Source organism: Panthera uncia (assembly GCF_023721935.1).
Source record: "Panthera uncia isolate 11264 chromosome C1 unlocalized genomic scaffold, Puncia_PCG_1.0 HiC_scaffold_4, whole genome shotgun sequence".
Taxonomy (NCBI): Eukaryota; Metazoa; Chordata; class Mammalia; order Carnivora; family Felidae; genus Panthera; species Panthera uncia.
The window spans coordinates 47,469,894-47,491,892 of NW_026057585.1; positions in this window are offsets into that span (position 1 = coordinate 47,469,894).

A 21,999-nucleotide genomic window follows, 5' to 3' on the forward strand; every position below is an offset into this window, starting at 1 on the left:
GTGAACTTCTATAAGAAATTTTGATAATCGAATTAAAAGATACAATTTCATTAAAATATCTGAAATCTGGAAATTTTTGATTATTTGTATTAAAAGGATTTTAAAAATTAAAAGAATAGGGGCACCTGGCAGACCCAATCAGTAAATAGAGCATGCAGCTCTTGATTTTGGGGTTGTGAGTTCAAGCTCCATGTTGGTAATAGAGTTTACTTTAAGAAAATAAAATAAAGTAATAAAATAAAATAAAATAAAATAAAATAAAACAAAACAGTAAGATCTTGGAGAGGCGCCTGGGTGGCTCAGTCAGTTAAGTGTCTGACTTCGGCTCAGGTCATGATCTCCTCACAGTTTTGCTTTTTTTTTTTTTTTTTTTTTTTAATTTTTAATGTTTATTTAGTTTTTGAGAGAGAAAGAGAGAGAGAGAGAGAGAGAGAGAGACAGAGTGTGAGTGGGGGAGGGGCAGAGAGAGAGAGGGAGACACAGAATCTGAAGCAGGGTCCAGACTCTGAGCTGTCAGCACAGAGCCCGACGTGGGGCTCAAACCCACAAGCTGTGAGATCATGACCTGAGCCCAAGTCAGATGCCTAACTGACTGAGCCACCCAGACGCCTCTCCTCACAGTTTTTGAGTTCAAACCTCATGTCAGGCTCTGTGCTGACTGCTCGGAGCACGGAGCCTGGTTCAGATTTTGTGTCTCCCTCTTTCTGCCCTTCCCCTGCTCACACTCTGTCTCTCTGTCTCTTTCAAAAATAAATAAATATTAAAAAAAATTTTTTAGGGGAGCCTGGGTGGCTTGGCCGGTTAAGCGTCCAACTTCGGCTCAGGTCATGATCTCACGGTCTGTGAGTTCGAGCCCCGCGTTGGGCTCTGTGCTGACAGCTCAGAGCCTGGAGCCTGTTTTGGAATCTGTGTCTCCCCCTCTCTCTGCCCCTCCCCTGTTCACGCTCTGTCTCCCTCTGTCTCAAAAATAAATAAACGTTAAAAAAAATTTTTTTTTAATTTTTTAAATAAATAAGTAAGTAAATAAATAAATAAATAAATAAATAAATAAAAGAGTAGGATGTTGGAAATCTGCTGCCCTGAATGAGGTTTCTTGACCTCTACACGTAATTTCCATCCTTATGCTTCTTCCTTGCCAAATGATGACATAGGGCCTATAGGAAGCTTGAAGCAGACAGGAATCAACATCAGTGCCCTAGTAGGAGTGGGAGTGCCTGGTCCTCATGACCTTCCTGTGGCTGGGAGAGTATGGGGAGGTAAAGGCATATAGAGGCAGCAAAGCCTCATGAGGGACTGGCAGATAACCACCAGCCCATGCAGGGAAGGATAGAATTGCCTTCGTCCACCTGCAGTACTATCATATCTCAGCTACCATTACAACCAGACTTAAAACTCAAAGCTGACAAAGGAAAATACAGTTCATTCAAGGGACCATGGTATACCAGTTTCCCCTAGAAACGGTTTCTGCAACTCTAAGATTCATGTGTTGGGGTGGGGGGAGGGGTAGCGAAGATTCCAGGTAGCAACAGCTGTGATGTAAGAGAAAACTGTGCAGAAGGAAAAGTTGAACTGCTGTGCCATTGCAACAGAGGCTCCAGTAGTAACTATTGGGCACTCAGCACCTGGAATAGCCCTTCAACGTTGTCCTGCCTTGAGGCAAGGTGGATGGACTTGCCCCCTCATGTACTAGTGGCTAGATATAGACTGTCCCCAGGGAGGGGGTACATTGTTGGGTGAGGTGACTCTCTTCAGCTGTGGGCAATTCCTTGAGGGAGATTCAGTAGTGACTCATTGGTCACCAACATTCAAAGCAGCTGGGAGAATGAGTGTGTTCTGTAGGGAGATCTGAGTGGCACACCATGGCATCCACCCAACTTTAGCCTGGGAGCTAAAGAGAGTGAGATCAATCTGGTCAAAGAGGATAAACATGCAGTGAAAGAGAACTGATGCCATCTTTAGTTCTTTCTTGGCTGTCAAATGTACTTAGTCTTGGTAGTCGTCCAAATGCTAACTCTCTTGTGGGGACCTTTCATGACCACCTCTAACACACATCATTAAGGATTATCCCTTATAGGTCCCTGATACAGACTTGTAACTTGTAACTTCTGAGTCTAATGGTTTCTGGTGATACACCTGGCACATAGACTCTCTCTCATCCCTCCAGATAGATTTCTTGGGTAGTTTTCTTATTATAGTTTTTTCTGTGAGGACCACATCATGCTCTGAGAGATAATTACCTTTGTCCATCTATGGCAGGATTGCAATACTTCTACAATGGGAAGTAGCAAGTGAAAGGGAAACAAGTGCAGGACCCAGAGGAACAATGGTAAAGACCAACCATGCTGCCTCTCTACCTTCTCAGTTCCAAGCTTGAGTTAGGCATAAGCTTGGGATAAGCAAGGTTATTTATCAATATTTGAATGAAAATGACAAAATAATCTGGCTCTATTGCATCTGACTGAGATTTCATGGACATGGAGGTGAGAGGCAGAAAAACCATTTGACATAATGGGTTTAAAGGTACAGAGATGATGCAGCTATGTGAATGGAACTAGAGGGTATTATGCTAAGCGGAATTAGTCAGTCAGAGAAAGACAAATATCATATGACTTCACTCATATGAGGACTTTAAGAGACAAAACAGATGAACATAAGGGAAGGGAAGCAAAAATAATATAAACACAGGGAGGGGGACAAAACAGAAGAGACTCTTAAATATAGAGAACAGAGGGTTGCTGGAGGGGTTGTGGGAGGCGGGATGGGCTAAATGGGTAAGGGCATTAAGGAATCTACTCCTGAAATCATTGTTGCAATATATGCTAACTAAATTGGATGTAGATTAAAAAAATAAATTAAATAAAAATACCATAAAATAAAAATAAAAAAATAAATGTACAGAAATGAGAATAATGTTGCTTCTGCTTGTACCCTATTAATTCTTGTTCTTTCAATTAACTGCTTTCATGATTTCATAGATATGGTACTAGAATAGGAGTAAAAGGAACAGTGAGCAGAAGTGAGAAAAAAAAATTAGATCCATGGTAAAACGGTGGATCACTTAGTAAATTTTGCTGGAGAATAATCTAGGAAACTGCAAGGACAGGCTTGGAGTTAGAGAGCTCGCCACTGATAACCTTGAAACTCAGAAACAAAAACCATGTTTGATTCTATAAAAAATAAAAGATTTTGGTATGACCAAAGAAACCCTGGGGTGCCTGGGTGACTCAGTAGATTAAGTGTCTGACATTGTCTCAGGTCATGATCTCACAGTACGTGGGTTCAAGCTCCTCATGGGGCTCTGTGCTGACAGCTCAGAGCCTGGAGCTTTATAGCATTCTGTGTCTCCCTCTGTCTCTACCCCTCCTCCGCTCATGCTCTGTCTCTCTCTGTCTCAAAAATAAATAAACATTAAAAAAAATTTTTTTTAAAAACTTACAAGAGATAACTGCTGTGGATATTGACTACTTATTTTATTTAGGCCCTACTCTATATAATTTGTATGAATTGGCTCATGTAATCCTACAACCCTATGATGAAAGTATTAGTATTATCCTTAAGAATAAGACAACCTAGCCTCAGAGAAGTGGAAGAAATTGACATTGTTTATCCGGGTAGTAAATAGCAGAGGAAAGACTCACACTTTAGCAGCTAACCCCAGTATGAACCCTGCTTCCCACTACACTATTTTATCTCTCTGGAGTGTGGGAAAGTGTACCCCACACATTACTGATGATATGATGACAGCCTTTTGGAAAACCATCTGACAACATCCATTAAAAGTATATATATGTATGTGTGTGTGTGTGTGTGTGTGTGTGTGTGTGTGTGTGTGTGTGTATGGCTATTGAACCTATAATTCCAAACCTGGGAATCTAGCCCATATAAGTAAAACAACCAGCACATAAAAATAAATGTATAAGAAATGGGGAATGATGAATTAAATGATGAGATATCCAGAGAATGGAATACTATGATCACAACAAAAAAGAATGAAGTAAACTAAATTGACTAAAAATTTTCTTTAAGGTATTACTGAATGAAAAAAGCAAGATGAAAATAATTGTACATATAATCCCACACTTATAAAATTGACCAAAAAATTGTGTGTGTGTGTGTGTGTGTGTGTGTGTGTGTGTGTGTGTATGATAGAATTACAGAAGCCTGGAGAAAAATAAAGAACTAAAGAAAACTATAAACGGTCATAAAATAATGGTTAGGAGCTTCAGTTTAGAGTCAAACTTTACAGGTTCAGACGTGAGATGCACCACTTAATGACTATGTTACTTTAACGTTTTTTTTTTGTTTTTTTTTTTTTTTTGGGACAGAGAGAGACAGAGCATGAACGGGGGAGGGGCAGAGAGAGAGGGAGACACAGAATCGGAAACAGGCTCCAGGCTCCGAGCCATCAGCCCAGAGCCTGACGCGGGGCTCGAACTCACGGACCGCGAGATCGTGACCTGGCTGAAGTCGGACGCTTAACCGACTGCGCCACCCAGGCGCCCCAATGACTATGTTACTTTAGACAAGTCACTCACTTAACTTCTTAGTTCCTAAGTTTCTTTATCTACAAAATGGAGATGATTCCAGTATAGACATCATACAATTGTTAGGATGAATAAACCATTTAATGTACATAAAGTAAATAGATAGTGCCCAACACATAGTGAGTGCTCACTAGAGGTTATTTATTATTATTATTATTATTATTGAGAAATGGGAGGAGTCAAGTAAAAAGGAATTTTTAGATGACCTGATGAAAGTATTTTACAATTGCATTTACATAAAATTATGTTCATATATGCCTACATATTTTTAATAGACTTTATTTTTTAGAGCGGTTTTAGGTTTACAGCAAAACTGAGTTGAAGTTCTAGAGATTTCCACATAGCCCTTGCCCTCGCTTATGCATTGCCTCACCCATTATCAACATCCCTCACCAGAATGTCACATTTTTACATTTGAGGAATCTGCACTGACACATCAAAATCAACCAAAGTTCACAGTTTAAGTTTCACTCCTGCTATTGTACGTATTTTGGGCTTGAACAAATGTATAATGATGTGTACTCACGGTAGTATCCTAGAGTAGCTTTGCTTCCCTGAAGATTCTCTGTGCTTCACCTATTCATCTGTCCCTTCCCCTAACTCCTGGCAACCACTGATCTTTTTACCGTCTCCATGGCTTTCGCCTTTTCCAGAATGTCATATAGTTTGAATTATACAGAGTTTATCCTTTTCCAATTGATTTCTTTTACTTAGTAATATGCATTTTAAGTTTCTATCATGTCTTTTCATGGCTTGGTTGCTCATTTCTTTTTAACACTGAATAATATATTGCATTGTCTGCATGTCCACAGTTTATCCAGTCACCTACTGAAGGACATCATGGTTGCTTACAGGTTTTGGGATTATTAATAAAACTGCTGTAAATATCCACATACAGGTTTTTATGTGAACATAAGATTACAACTCCTTTGGATAAATACCAAGGACAGAGATTGCAGGCTTTCATAGTATGTTTCTTTTTATTATTTTTTTTAATGTTTATTTATTTTTAAGAGAGAGACAGAGCATGAGCAGTGGAGGGGCAGACAGAGAGGGAGACACAGAACTGGAAGTGGGTTCCAGGGTCCAGGCTGTCAGCACAGAGCTCGACACGGGGCTTGAACTCACAAACTGTGAGATCATAACCTGAGCCGAAGTCAGAGGCTTAACTGACTGAACCACCCAGGCGCCCGGAGTATGTTTCTTTTTGTAAGACACTGTCAAACTGTTTTCCAAAGTGACTGCACCGTTTTACATTCCCACAAGCAATGATTGAAAATCCCTGTTACTCCGAATTTTTATCATCATTTGGTGTTGTCAATGTTCTGGATTTTGGCCATTCTAATAGATATGTAAGTGTATCTCATTGTTTTATTTTGCAATTTTCTGGTAACATATGATGTGCAGCATCTTTTTGTATTCTTATTTGTCATCTGTATATCTCCTTTGTGAAATGTCTGTTGAGATCTTGGCCTATTTTTAAATTAGATTGTATTCTTGGTTTGAGTTTTAAGAGTTCTTTGTATATTTTGGATAATAGTCCCTTATCAAATGTGTTGTTTGCAAATGTTTTCTTTCAGTCTGTGGTTTGTCTTCTGATTGATATTGTCTTTCACAGAACAAAAGTTTTAAATTTTAGTAAAGTCCAGCTTATCAATAATTTATTTCATGGATTCTGCCTTTGGTGTAGCAACTAAATAGTCATTGTCATATGCGGGATCATCTAGGTTTTCCCATATGTTATTTCCTAGGAGTTTTGTAATTTTTGTGTTTTATGTTTAGGTCTATGATTTATTTTCAGTTAGTTTTTGTAAAGGGTATAAGATCTGTGTCTAGATTTTTTTTTTTCTTTTTTGCATGTGGATGTTGGGTTGCTCCCGTACTATTTGTTGGAAAGATAATCTTTGCTTCATTGTATTGCCTTTGCTCTTTTGTCAAAGATCAGTTGGCTAATTAACAACTCAGGCAACAGCAGATGTTGGTGAGGATGCTGAGAAAGAGGATCTCTTTCACATTGTTGGTGGGAATGCAAGCTGGTGCAGCCACTCTGGAAAACAGTATGGAGGTTCCTCAAAAAACTAAAAATAGAACTACCCTACAACCCAGCAATTGCACTACTAGGCATTTATCCACGGAATACAGGTGTGCTGTTTCGAAGGGACACATGCACCCCCATGTTTATAGCAGCACTATCAATAGTAGCCAGAGTATGGAAACAGCCCAAATGTCCATCGATGGATAAATGGATAAAGAAGAAGTGGTATATATATACAATGGAGTATTATTCGGCAATCAAAAAAGAATGAAATGTTGCCATTTGCAACTATGTGGATGGAACTAGAGGGTATTATGCTAAGTGAAATTAGTCAGTCAGAGAAAGACAAATATCATATGACATCACTCATATGAGGACTTTAAGAGACAAAACAGATGAACATAATGGAAGGGAAGCAAAAATAATATAAACACAGGGAGAGGGACAAAACAGAAGAGACTCATAAATATGGAGAACAAACAGAGGGTTACTGGAGGGGTTGTAGGAGGGGGGATGGGCTAAATGGGTAAGGGACACTAAGGAATCTATTTCTGAAATCATTATTGCACTATATGTTAACTAATTTGAATGTAAATTTAAAAAATAAAATAAAATTTGAATAAACAAAGAAACAAACAAAGTCTCCTCTGGTTTGCCTCCTGCCTTGTTTTTATCTTATTTTTCCTTTCCTTCCCCTATGTTCATCTGTTTTGTCTCTTAAATTCTTCCACATATGACTCAAATCATGTGATATTTTTCTTTCTCTATAATAATCCCTTTAAGGAGGATTCAACAATGTGTTCCACAATAATAAAATAAACAACTATCTCAAATATAAAAATTAAATGAAAACTTGATCCCTCTTTCTTTTTTTAAGTTAATTTATTTATTTTGAGAGAGAGAAAGACAGAGCACAAGCAGGGGAAGGGGAGAGAGGGTAAGAGGGAACCCCAAGTAGCTCCGTGCTGTCAGCACAGAGCCTGACTCGGGGCTGAATCTTGTGAACTGTAAGATCATGACCAAGAGTCAGATGCTTAACCTACTGAGCCACCCAAGTGCCCCTGATCCCTCATCTTCTGATAAATAAGACCTTTAGAAGTACTTTAGATGATGCTACTCAGTGAATTATAAATAAGATTCTGATATGACTTACAAAGTAACCAATATTTGTATTAGACCAGATCCAGTAATATCACATGACGTCATCTCAAAAAGTAGGGTGGTTTATTGATTATGAACCGGAACACTGAAGCCAGTCTGCATGGGCTCATGATAATGCACTTTAGACAAGTTATTTGATCCCTTTCTATGCTTCAATTTCCTTATTTATAAAATAAGGGTTATAATAGTTTATATCTCAATGGTTATTATGAGTATTAAGGAGTGAATGCATGTGAAACACTTAGAACAGTGCCTTGCAAATAATTATTCAGTAGGTGTTAATTATAATTTCTGAAGGGGAAAACCCATTTTGCAAAAACTCAAATCTGTATGAAAGATGCATATGTGCAAGTTCCATTAAGGTGACACATGAAACTTTGTTTTTTAAAAGAGCTTCAGCCTAATAATCAGGCTTTGGGCATGAGTTCCCTTGAATTATACAATGAAATTCCACCTCCTGACCAAGAATCAATTCATTAACAACCTAAATCATGTGACTCCCAGCTGGTGATTTTTGAGGAAGGAGATTTTGGCAGTGTCAGGAGGAAGGAGGAATGTGGTATGGTTATTGCAACCCTGCATAGTATTTGGTTAAAAAAAAAAAAATACAACGCCTTAAAAATCCAACAAATTCCAGTTCTGACTCAGTGGATAACAAACTGCCACCCCTAATTCCAATACTAATGGTCAACTGAGTATAAGTGTAATTTTTAAAGCCGTTGGTATGCCCTTCAAAGGTTTCCCTGTTAGGAGGTTTTTCTCCATCTTGGAGAAACAGCAATCTTGTTAAATCAAAGCAATTCTTCATTTACATTGTCTTCACACCAGCATTTTTACTCTATTGCTTTTTGGCATATTTATTATTCCCTAAAGTAGCCTCCAAACACATTGGGCTGCCTGACTGGGTTGTTCAAACTTTCTTCTGAAGCACCAACTATTTTCTTGATACCATTCTGGCCATAGGGTTGCATAGGTTTTGAGTGGTCTGCTTCAACCCAATGTTGTTATTTTTATTGCATAATATTGCAGATTGTGAGGGTTGTAGTGGCATATATATGATACATAAGGTATGGCATAACCCCAACATCTTGAATTAATCATCATCCCAAACTTATTGTTATCATTCCAAGTTTAGCATTTTCATCATCATAAACATTTGTATGGTCACAGCACTAGACTAGTAGTTTCAAATAAAGATGATACAAAAGTTATACAAAAAATAATTCCTGCCAATAAGATATCTGAAATCAATAAGGGAGAGAGAATATATACATTAAAAAGACAAATAGCAAAGTATACTTAAGTATAAATTTAACAAAATATGTACAAGATCTATAAAAGGAAAACTAAAACTCTGATGAAAGATATCAAAGAACAATGAGATAAAAGCAGAGATTCCATGTTAAAGGCTAGGAAGACTAAATATTGTTAAGATAGAAGTTCCTCCCAACTTAATCTATAGATTTAATACAATCCCAACCTAAGTATTTCATTTTTGGGTATGCTTCCATAAATGATGTTGTGTTTTCTTTCTTTCCTTCTTTCTTTCCTTCTTTCTTTCTTTCTTTCTTTCTTTCTTTCTTTCTTTCTTTCTTTCTCTTGCTTGCTTGCTTGCTTTTAAATTCTATTTATTCATTTATTCATTTAATTAATTAATTAATTAATTAATTTAAAGAACAAGGGAATAGGGGAGGAGCAGAGAGAGAGAGAGAGAGAATCTTTTTTTTTTTTTTTAAATCCAAGTTAGTTAACATATAGTGTAATAATGGTTTCAGGAATAGAATTTAGTGATTTATCACTTACATATAACACCCAGTGCTCATTCCAACAAGTGCCCTCCTTAATGACCATCACCCATTTAACCCATCCCCCCACCCAACACCCTTTCAGCAACCCTCAGTTTGTTCTCTGTATTTAATCTTATTTTTTATCTTATTTTTTATTTTATTTTTCCTTCCCTTCCCCTGTGTTCATCTGCCTTATTTCTTAAATTCCACATGTAAGTGAAATCATATGACATTTATCTTTCTCTGGCTGACTTATTTCACTTAGCATAATACATTGTAGTTACATCCACATAGTTGTAAATGGCAAGATTTCATTCTTTTTGATTGCCAAGTAATATTTCATCATGTATATACCCTATCTTCTCTATCCATTCATCATCTGGTGGACATTTGGAGTCTTTTGGTAATTTGGCTATTGTTGATAGTGCTGTTATAAACACTGGGATCCATGTGCCCCTTCAAATAAGCATTTTTGTATCCTTTGGATAAACACCCAGTAGTGTAACTGCTGGGTCATAAGGTAGTTCTATTTTTAATTTTTTGAGGAAATGGTGTTATGTTTTCAATTTCCAGTTCCATTTGTTAATTACTGGTATATTAAAAAGTGATTAACTTTTATATGTGTACATATAAATTTAAGAATGTCAGACACAGTGTTTAAGGACAAAAGAGCCACCCTAAAGGGATTCCCAGCCACCAGGGATTCTGGACCCAGGTCCAGAATTGTGATGCCTCCAGCTTTGGTCTTCTTTCTCAACATTACTTTGGCTATTTGGGAGTCTTTTTCTGGATCCCATACAAATTTTAGAATTGCTTGTTCTAGCTCTGTGAAGAATGCTGGTGTTATTTTGATAGGGATTGCATTAAATGTGTAGATTGCTTTGAATGGTATAGACATTTTAACAATATTTGTTCTTCCTAACCATGAGCATGGAGTGCTTTTCCATTTCTTTGTGTCATCTTCAATTTCTTTCATCAGTGTATTATAGTTTTTAGAGTACAAGTCTTTCACCTGTTTGGTTGGGTTTCTTCCTAGGTATTTTATGGGTTTTGATGCAATTATAAATGGGATTGATTTCTCTTTCTGCTGCTTCATTATTTGTGTATAAAAGGCAACAGATTTCTGTATGTTGATTTTGTATCTTGAGACTTTAGGGAATCTGTGTATTAGTTCTAGCAGTTTTGTTTTGTTTTGTTTTGTTTTGTTTTGTTGTGGAGTCTTGGATTTTCTACATGAAGTATCATGTCATCAGCAAATAGTGACAGTTCATTTCTTCAATGCTGATTTGAATGCCCATTATTTCTTTTTGTTGTTTGATTGCTGAGGCTAAGGCTTCTAGTACTATGTTAAATAACAGTGGTGAGAGTGGACTTCTCTGTCCTGTTCTTGACCATAGAGAAAGAGGTCTCAGTTTTTCCCATTAAAGAGGGTTTTTATCAAGAATGGATATTCTACTTTGCCAAATGCTTTTTCTACATATATTGAGAGGATCATATGGTTCTTATCTTTTCTTTTATTAATGTGGTGTATCACGTTGATTGATTTGTGAATATTGAACTACCCTTGCAACCCCAGAATAAATCCCACTTGATCATGGTGAATGAATTTTTAATGTATTTTTGCACTTGGTTTGCTGGTATTGTATTGAGAATTTTTGCATCCATGTTCATCAGAGATATTGGCCTGTTGTTCTGTTTTTCAGTGGAGTCTTTATCCAGTTTTAGTATCAGGATAATGCTGGCCTCATAGAATGAATTAGGAATTTTTCTTCCTGTTTCTGTTTCGGAATAGTTTGAGAAGAATAGGTATATATTTTAATTTTTTTAACATACTGTATACCGTGTATACGGAATGCCTTAATTACTAATTAGCAAATGTGTTATAATAACAATAAAAAATTATTATAATTGTATGAATGAAATATACCCAATCAACAGGTTTTAATTACAAAGGGGTCATTCAGAGAATATATGTGCTTGATAAGATCTGTGAGTAAAGGATCTTGGGGAAAAAAGAAAGAAATGCTGAAGTAACATATCTTGGATATGAAAAAAATACAGGTATAGCAAAACAACATGTATGATGAACAGCCATGGCATCAAACAAACTGAAATTATATTCAAAATTCAAGGGGTACCTGGGTAGCTTAGTCAGTTGAGCATCCTGAGTCGGTTTGGCTCAGGTCATGACCTCGTTGTCTGTGAGTTCAAGCCCCGCATAAGGCTATGTGTGGACAGCTCAGAGCCTGGAGCCTGTTTCAGATTCTGTGTCTCCCTCTCTCTGCTCCTCCCCCACTCATGCTCTGTCTCTGTCTCTGTCTCTTTCTCTCTGTCAAAAATAAACATTAAAAATTTTTTTAAAAATTCAAAATGAATTAATTTTGTATAATGAATAGTAGAACATTGAAAGGAACAAAAGCATATATGTAGGACTTGTTGAAAATTCAGGAAAGAGAATGATAGGAAATGCCTGCATTATGAAAGGGCACTTGGATGTTTAAAAATTAGAGATTGATTTATCAAAACGAAGCTGTACATATGTCCTAATATGTTTTGTTTAAAATTAATCTGAATATGTTTCTTCTTTTTTTCCTTCCACTTCCCCTCCCCCCTCCCCCCTCTTCCTCTTTATATTTTTCATGGTTATTTAAGAACTAATTAGAAAAGCTTTGAGAAATAAGAATAATTGTCCTGTATTTTGTGTGTGTATGTGTGTGTGTGTGTGTGTGTTTTGCACACAGGTACCCGTGTACATGTAAAAGGGTTGTTTAAAAAGTTTAACAAATATTTCAATTAGTACATCACATTTGTTAGTAATTTTCCTAATTCCTACTTCCTGAGATGAAATATTAAAAATATTTTTGTTTTTTATTTTATGTGTTAACAGTATATGGACACAACATTGAAAAGCCTCCCCAAAACATAAAAATAAGGGAATAAATAGTTACTTGAATTAAAACTTGAAATGATCACAGCTTAATATATAGACCTGTTGAATCACTATGTTGTATGCTGAAAATAGGGTAACATTGTGTCTCAACTATGCTTCAATAAAAATAAATACCTTATTAAAAGATACAATTAAATATAATTATCTAAAGTAAAAAAAAATGGAATCATCACATAATACATATGAGTAGAGATGTGCAAAGTCATCTATAGAAATATAACGGCTTTCTGGATTGGACTGGACAATAATCACAGGGAATGTTTGTTTGTTTTTGTGTTTGTTTCTCTATTGAAGTATAGTTGACACAGAATGTTATATTAGTTTCAGGTGTACAACACAGTGATTTGAAAACTCTCTTGTTTTTTATTTTAGAGAGAGAGAGAGCGAGCATGCAACTAGGGGAGAGGGGCAGAGGGGTGGAAGGAGAGAACGGCAGAATCTTAAGCAGGCTCCACTCTCAGCACAGAGCCCAGCACAGGGCTCAATTCCACGACCATTGGATCATGACCTGAACCAAAATCAACACTGATGCTCAACCAAATGAGCCACCCAGGTGTCCCGATTGGACAACTCTAAACCTTGTGCTATCCTCACCCCAAGCGTAGCTACCATCTATAACTGTACAATGTTATTACACTATCATTTACTATATTTTCTGTTCTGTTCCTTTCTTTCTGGCGATTTAGTTATTCCATACTTGAAAGCCTGTATCTCCCACTCCCTTTCACTCATTTTGCCTATACCCCTACTTACTCCATCCCCTCTAGCAACCACCAGGGTGTTCTCTGTAATTATGGGTCTGTTTCTGCTTTTTTTGTTTGTTTGTTCATTTGTTTTGTTTTTTAGATTCCACATGTAAGTGAAATCATAATGTATTTGTCTTTCTCTAAGATATTACACTTAGCACAATACCCTCTAGGTCCATCCATGTTATTGCAAATGGCAAGACCTCACTCTTTTATATGGCTGAGTAATATTCCAATGTGTGTGTGTGTGTGTGTGTGTGTGTGTGCGCACCACATTTTTATACATTCATTTATTGATGGGCACAGGTTGCTTCTATATCTTAGCTATTATAGTAATACTACAATAAATGTAGAGGTGCACATATCTTTTAAAATTAGTGTTTTTGTTTTCTTTGAACTCCCAGCAGTGGAATTACTGGATAGTATGGTATTTCCATTTTTAATATTTTGAGGCACCTCCATCCTATTTTCCACAGTGGCTGCACTAATTTATATTCCCACCAATAGTATACATAGATTCCCTCACATCCTCTCCAAAGACTTGTTATTTATTGTCTTTTTGATACTAGCTATCCTGACAGGTGTAAGATGGCATCTCATTGTGGTTTTGATTTGCATTTTCCTGATGATTAGTAATGTTGTGCATCTTTTCATATCCCTGTTTGGCCATCTGTATGTCTTCTTTAGAAACATGTCTAATCAGGTTCTCTGCTCATTTTTTTTAAAATCAAATTGTTTTGTTTTGTTTTGGTTTGGTTTGGTTTTGAGTTGTATAAATTCTTTGTATATTTTGGACATTAACCTCTCATTGAATATATCATTTGCAAATACCTTCTCCAATTCAGTAGGTTGCCTTCTGTTTTGTTAGCGGTTTCTTTTTGCTGTACAAAAGCTTTTTATTTTGGTGTAGTCCCAATAGTTTAATTTTGCTTCTGTTTTCCTTGCCTTAGGAACCATATCAAGAAATATGTTGCTAAGGCCCATATCAAAGAGATTACTGCCTATGTTTTCTTCTAGGAGTTTTATGGTTTGAGGTCTCATGGAATGTTTTAATATATCTAAAGAAAAAAGAAGCAACATGTAGATGCATATGAGATTGGGGGATGGAAGTGTTAGTAAGAAAAATGAGTCACAGAGGCACAAGTTGGCCCTGGCCATCAAAGCATGGTATGCTGGTGAGGAGTGGATTATTTCTTCTTAGGTCTTGTGAGTGTCCATATGCCTCACAGACTAAATTTCATTCTTGTGGAAGTGTGCACATCAGGCTTTCAGAATGCAATGCCATGAAAAATTAGAATCAAATACCTGACCCCTCTTATTCTGATTCCATGCTCACTAAGCAGCCTTCTGCTTATTTGGCTTTGTATGCAGTTTGTCTACAGGGGGGTGTGCTGATGGATAATTCTAGTGTACTCAATGATTAATTTTAGATTAGAATTCTGATACATTAGTCTGTTATCCTTGGTGATCTCAATTCCACCCCTAGAAAATGGACTCACTCTCAGAGAGCTGACAAAATTAAATTTCTTTACTTGTCACCCTGAAGACAAGCTCACAGACTGTGGTGAATCCAACATAGTAAGTGCAACTAAAGAATGCTCTTGACTCTTAGCCAATATTCTGCAAACAATAGCTCTTTGCATTCCCTGGGCCAAACGTTTCTAACAGTCAAGGAATCACAGTAGGTTTAAATTTTAGCAACAGGGGTCCTCAGTAATTATATGATTGCTTAGTTTATTTTTCTTATTTTTTTCTACTCTTGATTTTGTCCCCAAATGACCCAGGAAATATTATTTTGGAAGCCACAAAGGTAGAATATGAGGATAGGAGTTACCTGAATGCTGGAATTAGAAAGCCTGAGAAATGGAAATAAACAGGGTGCCATTGGAGTAAAGATGGCATCCTTATGATACTGTACTTATGACACCAGTTTTGCATATTGTATTATCCTGTTCAGCATGTTCCAGACTCTTCACCGGTATCTGTCTTTTCTTCCGTTAATGAGAATGAGGGAATGTTAAGGAGCAAGGATTCTAAGAAGCATCTTAAAGTCAGGTAAAGTTCCTCTGCTATTTGAAGGAAGTGTTGTAAAGTTAATAATGGTGTCTAGAAAACTGATGAACAAGAAGGAGAAAGCTCAAGGAAGCAAACCCAAGGAAGTAAAGGAAAGTTTTATTCTTTTAGTAAGGTAGCAATGCATTGATGTTTACACATGGGATTAGGAGCTGTTAGTACATCACAATATTTAGGTAGCACATGGACTTTAAGGGAAATGAAGGGAATTTAAGGGAAAAGAGCAGACTGAGAAGAAAATACAGGTAACAATGAAATTTTCAATAGAGTCCATAAATGCAAGTGGAAAGTATCAATGCATAATACCTATTGTATAATGTAATAATACCTACTATATTGACCAAATTTGGATTTATAGATACACAAAGCACTTTTCAGAAACTTAATATGTAAGTCTAAGTGTGGTTTGTATAACCCGAGGAACACTTGCTATGGGTTTATTCTAAACAACAAAAGCAAGACCTAGTTTAGGTGACAGGTGCTATTGAAACCAAACTTTGCAATATAAATGACAGAAGAGAACTTTATTCCAGGTAATGACCTCGAACCCGCATACTGTGAGGTGGCAACTTTTATGTTTACATCTAGATACTGATTATAAAATGGGGTTCATATTAAAGTAAAATTATAACACACCTCAAGAATGTTAAATAAACCTGCCATGAATGTTAACTAACTAATTCATTCCTAAAGAAAATATTTATTGATGATCCATTAGTGCCAGGCACTGGGTGGGGGCCATAGATGTTAGGATGAGTTCAACAGTCACTGTATTTTTAGAGTTTATATTCTAATGGGAGATACAGAGAAATAAGTCAGCATTTACACTTGGTGAAAATAAATGGGAAGCGGTGGTAAGAGTGCTGGTTTCCCTGGAAGAACATAGAAGCACCTAAGCCAGATAGAGATGAGGTGCCAGTGAAGTACTAATAACTAACTTAAGATTTGGGGACAAGAGCAAGAAGGGTGGGGCTAAGTTCTTGAAAGAGGGAATAGAGTGGATGATCTTTCGAGGAAAATTGTTCAGGACAAACAGACTGTTGTGTAAAGAACTGGAAGTGCCAAGATTAGAGTGGTAAACAGAGTCAGTGAAACCATGGTGATGTTTGTAAACCATGTTCAGTTCTTTGGACTTCATCTAGAGGGCTGCTAAAGATTTTTAAAATGTATTTTATATATTTGACACACACAAAAAGCATAGTAATATAAAAAATCTGTGTATACACTACTAAGCTTAAGAAATGAATCATAAATACTCTTTAAAAAAGGAATAAAACCCCCAAAACAAAAATTAGATATACATGCTTAACACAAATACACTTATGATGGAATTTCCATATGGAAATGGCACATTTTCCCTTCATGCTCCACAGAAACCACTATCTTGAATTTGGTGTTGTTATTCCTACACTTTTGGATTTGTATTTTAACTACATATGTAACTCTAAATAGCACAAATGGTTGAAAGGTGGGTAAGTTTGCCAGATAAAATACAAGATTAGTTATATGTGAGTTTCAGATAAACAATAAATAATCTTTGAGTATAAGTATGTTTCAAATATTGAATGAATATTTTCAATACTTGCAATGTTGTCCAATGCAATATGTGGGACATACTTATACCAAAAATAGTTTACCTGAAATTCAAATTTAACTGGACGTCTTGTAATTTTACTTGGTAAATCTGGCACTCCAAGGGGTAAATGGATGTAGGCTTCTGCATATGCATGTACAAGTGGGAAATGGAAGCTGGAGACACAGCAATTTGGAGGCAGTTTCAAGTGGTAGCTGCCTGAACCCAAGGATGGCCACTGTAAAATCAAGAGAAATGGTTCAACTTTAGAGCTATATGAAAAGTATAAAGGTCAAGATTTGGTAACTGCTTGAATATGGGGCTGAGAGACAGGGAGGAATTTAGGATAGTGGAAATTATACACAATTTTGGCCAGTGGGATTGCTGATGGAAATCAGCTCTACTTTGAACATGTTGGAGTTGGTTGTTCTCTTGAGGAACATTTAGGTTAATTAATACAGCATGTAGTCGAATGTACTTTAGGCAATAAAACACAACCAGGAAGCCATGGACACAAATAACTGACCCTTATCCATCTATTCCACTTAATCTCTTACATATCTACTTACTGTATCTTAACCTCTTTCACTGAAAAATCCACTCATATCCCTATTCTATCTCTTGTTCCAAGTCTTTGTTGGTAATCTAAAAATAATTTCACTTATAAATGTTGCAATGTATCTTTTCATATTCATCTCATATTGGCTTGTTTTCTCATTATGCTCCTGGCATCTTTCCTCTCTCTCCCCTGCATAAATCTGTGTGTTTTATCTGTCTCAGAGGAATTCCTTCCCTCGTTCTGGAACTTCCACAGCTATTGGCTCTGGTTTCCTTGGCAACCTCTGCCTCTCTGATTTTTTTCTGATTATTTAAAAGAAATCTGACTAAATCACTGATAGTCACTGATCAGAAATAGTAGAAAAAAAGGAAAGTGCTCAACATTGCCTCAGAGAAAGGAATTGGGAAGATTGAGAGGAAACAGGAAAATACTGAGACCTAGAGAGATGGATGTAAAATGTGTGATGAAGGTATTGATCTACATGGTTTGTTATTTTCATTTTCAGTGCACTGTTAGGAATATTGTCAGGGGATGCTCAAGACGATAACCTCATTAGTCAGGCAGCTGTATCATCTATCCAAACAAAATTCTCCTAGACCTAGCTCAACCAATATGGAGTGCAGGAAATAATATTTCAGATTATTGTGAAAATATGAAATACAAGCTTTTAGAGAAAGAGGAAAAAAAGATGTAAACTGAACTTGCTTTAATTTTTCTATTAGAAATGTGTTTCTCCAGTAAGATTAGTAACTACCAATTTTAATTGTAGGTCTCTTGATGTATTTATAAAATATAACCAGTGAGATATTATTTTTTTTAATGTTTATTTATTTTTGAGACAGAGAGAGACAGAGCATGAACGGGGGAGGGTCAGAGAGAGGGAGACACAGAATCCGAAACAGGCTCCAGGCTCCGAGCTGTCAGCACAGAGCCTGATGCGGGGCTCGAACTCAGGGACTGCGAGATTGTGACCTGAGCCGAAGTCGGCCGCTCAACCGACTGAGCCACCCAGGCGCCCCAAGTGAGATATTATTAATGTGTACAGTACATTCTGTGTTTCAGACTGTGATACGATTGCTCTCATTAAACCAAGACACCAGGATGGGGATTAGGTGCTTTGTCTAAAGCTAAAACAGATACATACATTTCCAAAAAAAAAAATCAGAAATATGGATTCTTAGCTACACCAGGGGGGAGATTAAGGACTAGAGTATTACCTAGTAAGCTCAATAGTTGAGTTACACAGTTCACTGTTGTATTGAATTCTGTCTTGGTAATATTTGAATAAAAAGTAAATTTGTTGTGGGATGGTGTAGTTATTCACCTGTTTATGTAATTGATAATCACAATGTATTTCATCATATTGAATTCAAGACACAAGTTTTTTTTTTCCTAAGTAAAATCTCATTTTACATCTGAATGTAGTACTTTTGCTGACTGCTCTTGTCTTTGTCTCCTTTTCATCTTTCCCACCTATTTCCCATTATGAAATAGTTTTTATAGTTTGTGAGGGTTTATCCCCAACTTGCCCAGTTCAGAAATGAGTGCTGATTGGCAAAACTAATCACGATAACCACCTCCCCCACAGGGAGTTGTTTAGGTAACCCAGGCCTGAGCCAATCAGCACTCTCCTAGCTACAGGGATTGGACAGAGTCCTTTTATGAATGTCAAGCACCACACTTCTATGGTCATGGGCCCTGTTTCAGGAACTGAAGGAGGGAACACATGGCCCCTGTTAACTGCTGGCAGGCATCTTCTTCCCTGAGGGAAACTGGCCTTTCAGGGGGGACACTCCCAACAGGGAGAGGCATACTAAGAGTCACCTAGAAACTGACATGTAGTTTGGATCAGGCCTCTCTTGAAGACATATCTTTGCCCCTTTCTGTAGTATAAGTTGATAAATCAACTTAATTTAAGCCAGTTTTCATTGAATTTGTTGTTATTTGTAAATGAAAAAACAATCCAAGATGAAATATTTTCTCTTGGGTCTCACATAAGAATCCAAGAGAGTAGTAGTCAACTTCAATGTAGTCAGACTGGGATTATTTGTTTATTTAGCATCTCATCACTTAGTTTACAATTGTCTTGGTACATTGTAGATACTTTGGGGTTTTATGTTCTAATTGATTGGTTAATCCAACAACTGTTAATTATTAATATTAAGCATTCACTATTTCACTATCTGAAAGGCACTGTGCATACAGAAATGATAAACATAGTTCTGGTACTCAGAGAGCTCAAAGGACTAGTTGAGGAAGCAGACAAGATATAACTTGCAAAAATTAAAATGGGAAATCAGAAAGAAGGCAAAGGAAGGACACCTAATTCAGAATGGTGGCACGCTGGATAGGAGAGAAGGAGAGAGGAGGTGTCATTAGAGACTCCTAAAAAGGAGTTACTTAAAAAAATTTTTTTTTATTATTTAAGTGTAGATGACATGCAATGTTATACTAGTTTCAGGTGTAAAATGTAGTGATGCAACAGTCCCATGCATTACTCAGGGTTCACCATAGTAAGTGTAGTCATCATTCGTCATGCAGCGCTATTATGTTATTGACTATATTCTCAGGCTGTGCTTTTCATCTCTCTGACTTATTTATTTTATAACTGGAAGTTTGCACTAACTTTTGTTTTCGTGCCAAGAACCTCTTTGGCAGTATGGTGAAGCCTAGAGAGCCATTTTCAGAACAATGTTTTTAAATGCATAAAATACTTTGGGTTACAAAAGGAAATAGCTAATGAAATAAAACAAATCAAATCAAAATAAATCAAATAGCTATTGAAATCAAATAAAAATTTGATATAGTAATTAATGTGCTTTATTAACTCATTAAAAAACAAGATCAAGTAGTGGACATATTAATTAATGTAAGTTTGAGATAGTGATGAGCGTAAATGGTATCTTGGGATATCTGTAACAACTGTAATGTGGCCCAAAAATGTGTTTTCTTGTGATTGCAAAGGCACAAGTACTGCCAATACTATTGTGGTTTGTGACCTACATTCATAATAGAAAGCCATGCTAAAATGAATTTTATTTAGAGGTTTAGTTCAATGTAATTTCCTGGACCCCTGAATTCTATGTCAAGTTAAAAAAAAAACCCTTGTGCTAAGAAGAGAGAAAATTTAAACTAATTTTGACAGACTGAAGGAGGTATCTAGGTGAATGAAATAGAAATGGGTTTAGGACATATGGAACGGCATGTGCAAAGGCATGGAAACATGAGAGGGGATCAGGGACTGTCAGCAGATTGTTTTGGTTAGAATGAGGAATGAATCTGGAAATGTGGGAGGAGGCGAAGCTGGAAAGTTTGGCAGAACCTCCTATTTTTGGAAGATGGGTTGATTATACATTATGGTGATTACATGTGATCCTGTCTTTACTGTGTTTGAAATCTTTTGCAAACTCTCCACTGCCTAGTATATGCCGTCCAAGTGTCTTATGGTTGCTCTTTATAACCTATCTCCTGCTTTTTTTTCTAGTCTTATTTACGACCACATTTCCTGTCACATACTATGCTCCAATGGTTCTAAAATATAATGCTGCATTTATACCTACTATTTTTTCACCTCTACTAATCAGCTGGATGATCATTTCCTGTGCCTCAGTTGCCTCATCTGTAAAATGGGGACAGTAAGTACCTCATAGAGTTGTTGTGTGATTAAATCGAACAGTTATTGAAACTTGCTTGGAACAATGCCTAATACATGGTAAGCTCTCAGTAAATGATAGCTGTTATTATTATAATTATTGTTATTACCTATCTTTTTCCCCTTGCCCAGTTGGCCAACTCTATACATTCTTTAAAACCTAATTCAGACTATTATCTCCTTCAGAAAGACTTGCTAATCACTTGACTTTCATTTCCTTCAAATAGAATTAATAACTTCTGTATTATATCAGGATCTCATATAATTTCTTGTATTTTTCACAATGTGTTGCAATCTTATATTTCTACACCACTTTTCACTATTATATTGTTGAACCCTTAAAAATAAGGGCTGAATATTACTTTTGATGTCTGCAGTGTTTGATTTTACTAGAGGGACACAGGAATTTTCATTTCTATCTACAAGTGGCAGTCACTAATAAGGTACTTTTAAATTCTAGATCTAGTGATAAGATACTTCTTAGCTATAATGGTAGACTATTTGGTGTAGGTTTTTGATTACAATAGGATATTGGCCATTCTTTTTATACACAAGCTTTACATATTGGTATTTTATTCTAGACTGGACCTTAATTTCTCACACTATGCACTACACACTGTTCCTTGGGGGAATTCAAAGACTTCTGTGGCATCAATTACTGTGTAATGATAACTCCTGAATCTTAACCCCGATCTTTGTCTTCTACGGTAATTTCAAAATATCCAAAATGTAAACCATCTTACTTCTTCTGGTTGAGCAACAAGAAGCTTCAATTCAATATGCCAAAGGTGAACAAAAAAATTTTTTTTAACTCTTGCACCTTCTCTAGCATCACTCTTACTAACTTGGTTCATGCTCTCATAATTTCTTACCATCTGAATTACTGCAAACTTCTTTAAAAATTAATTAATTTTTTCTG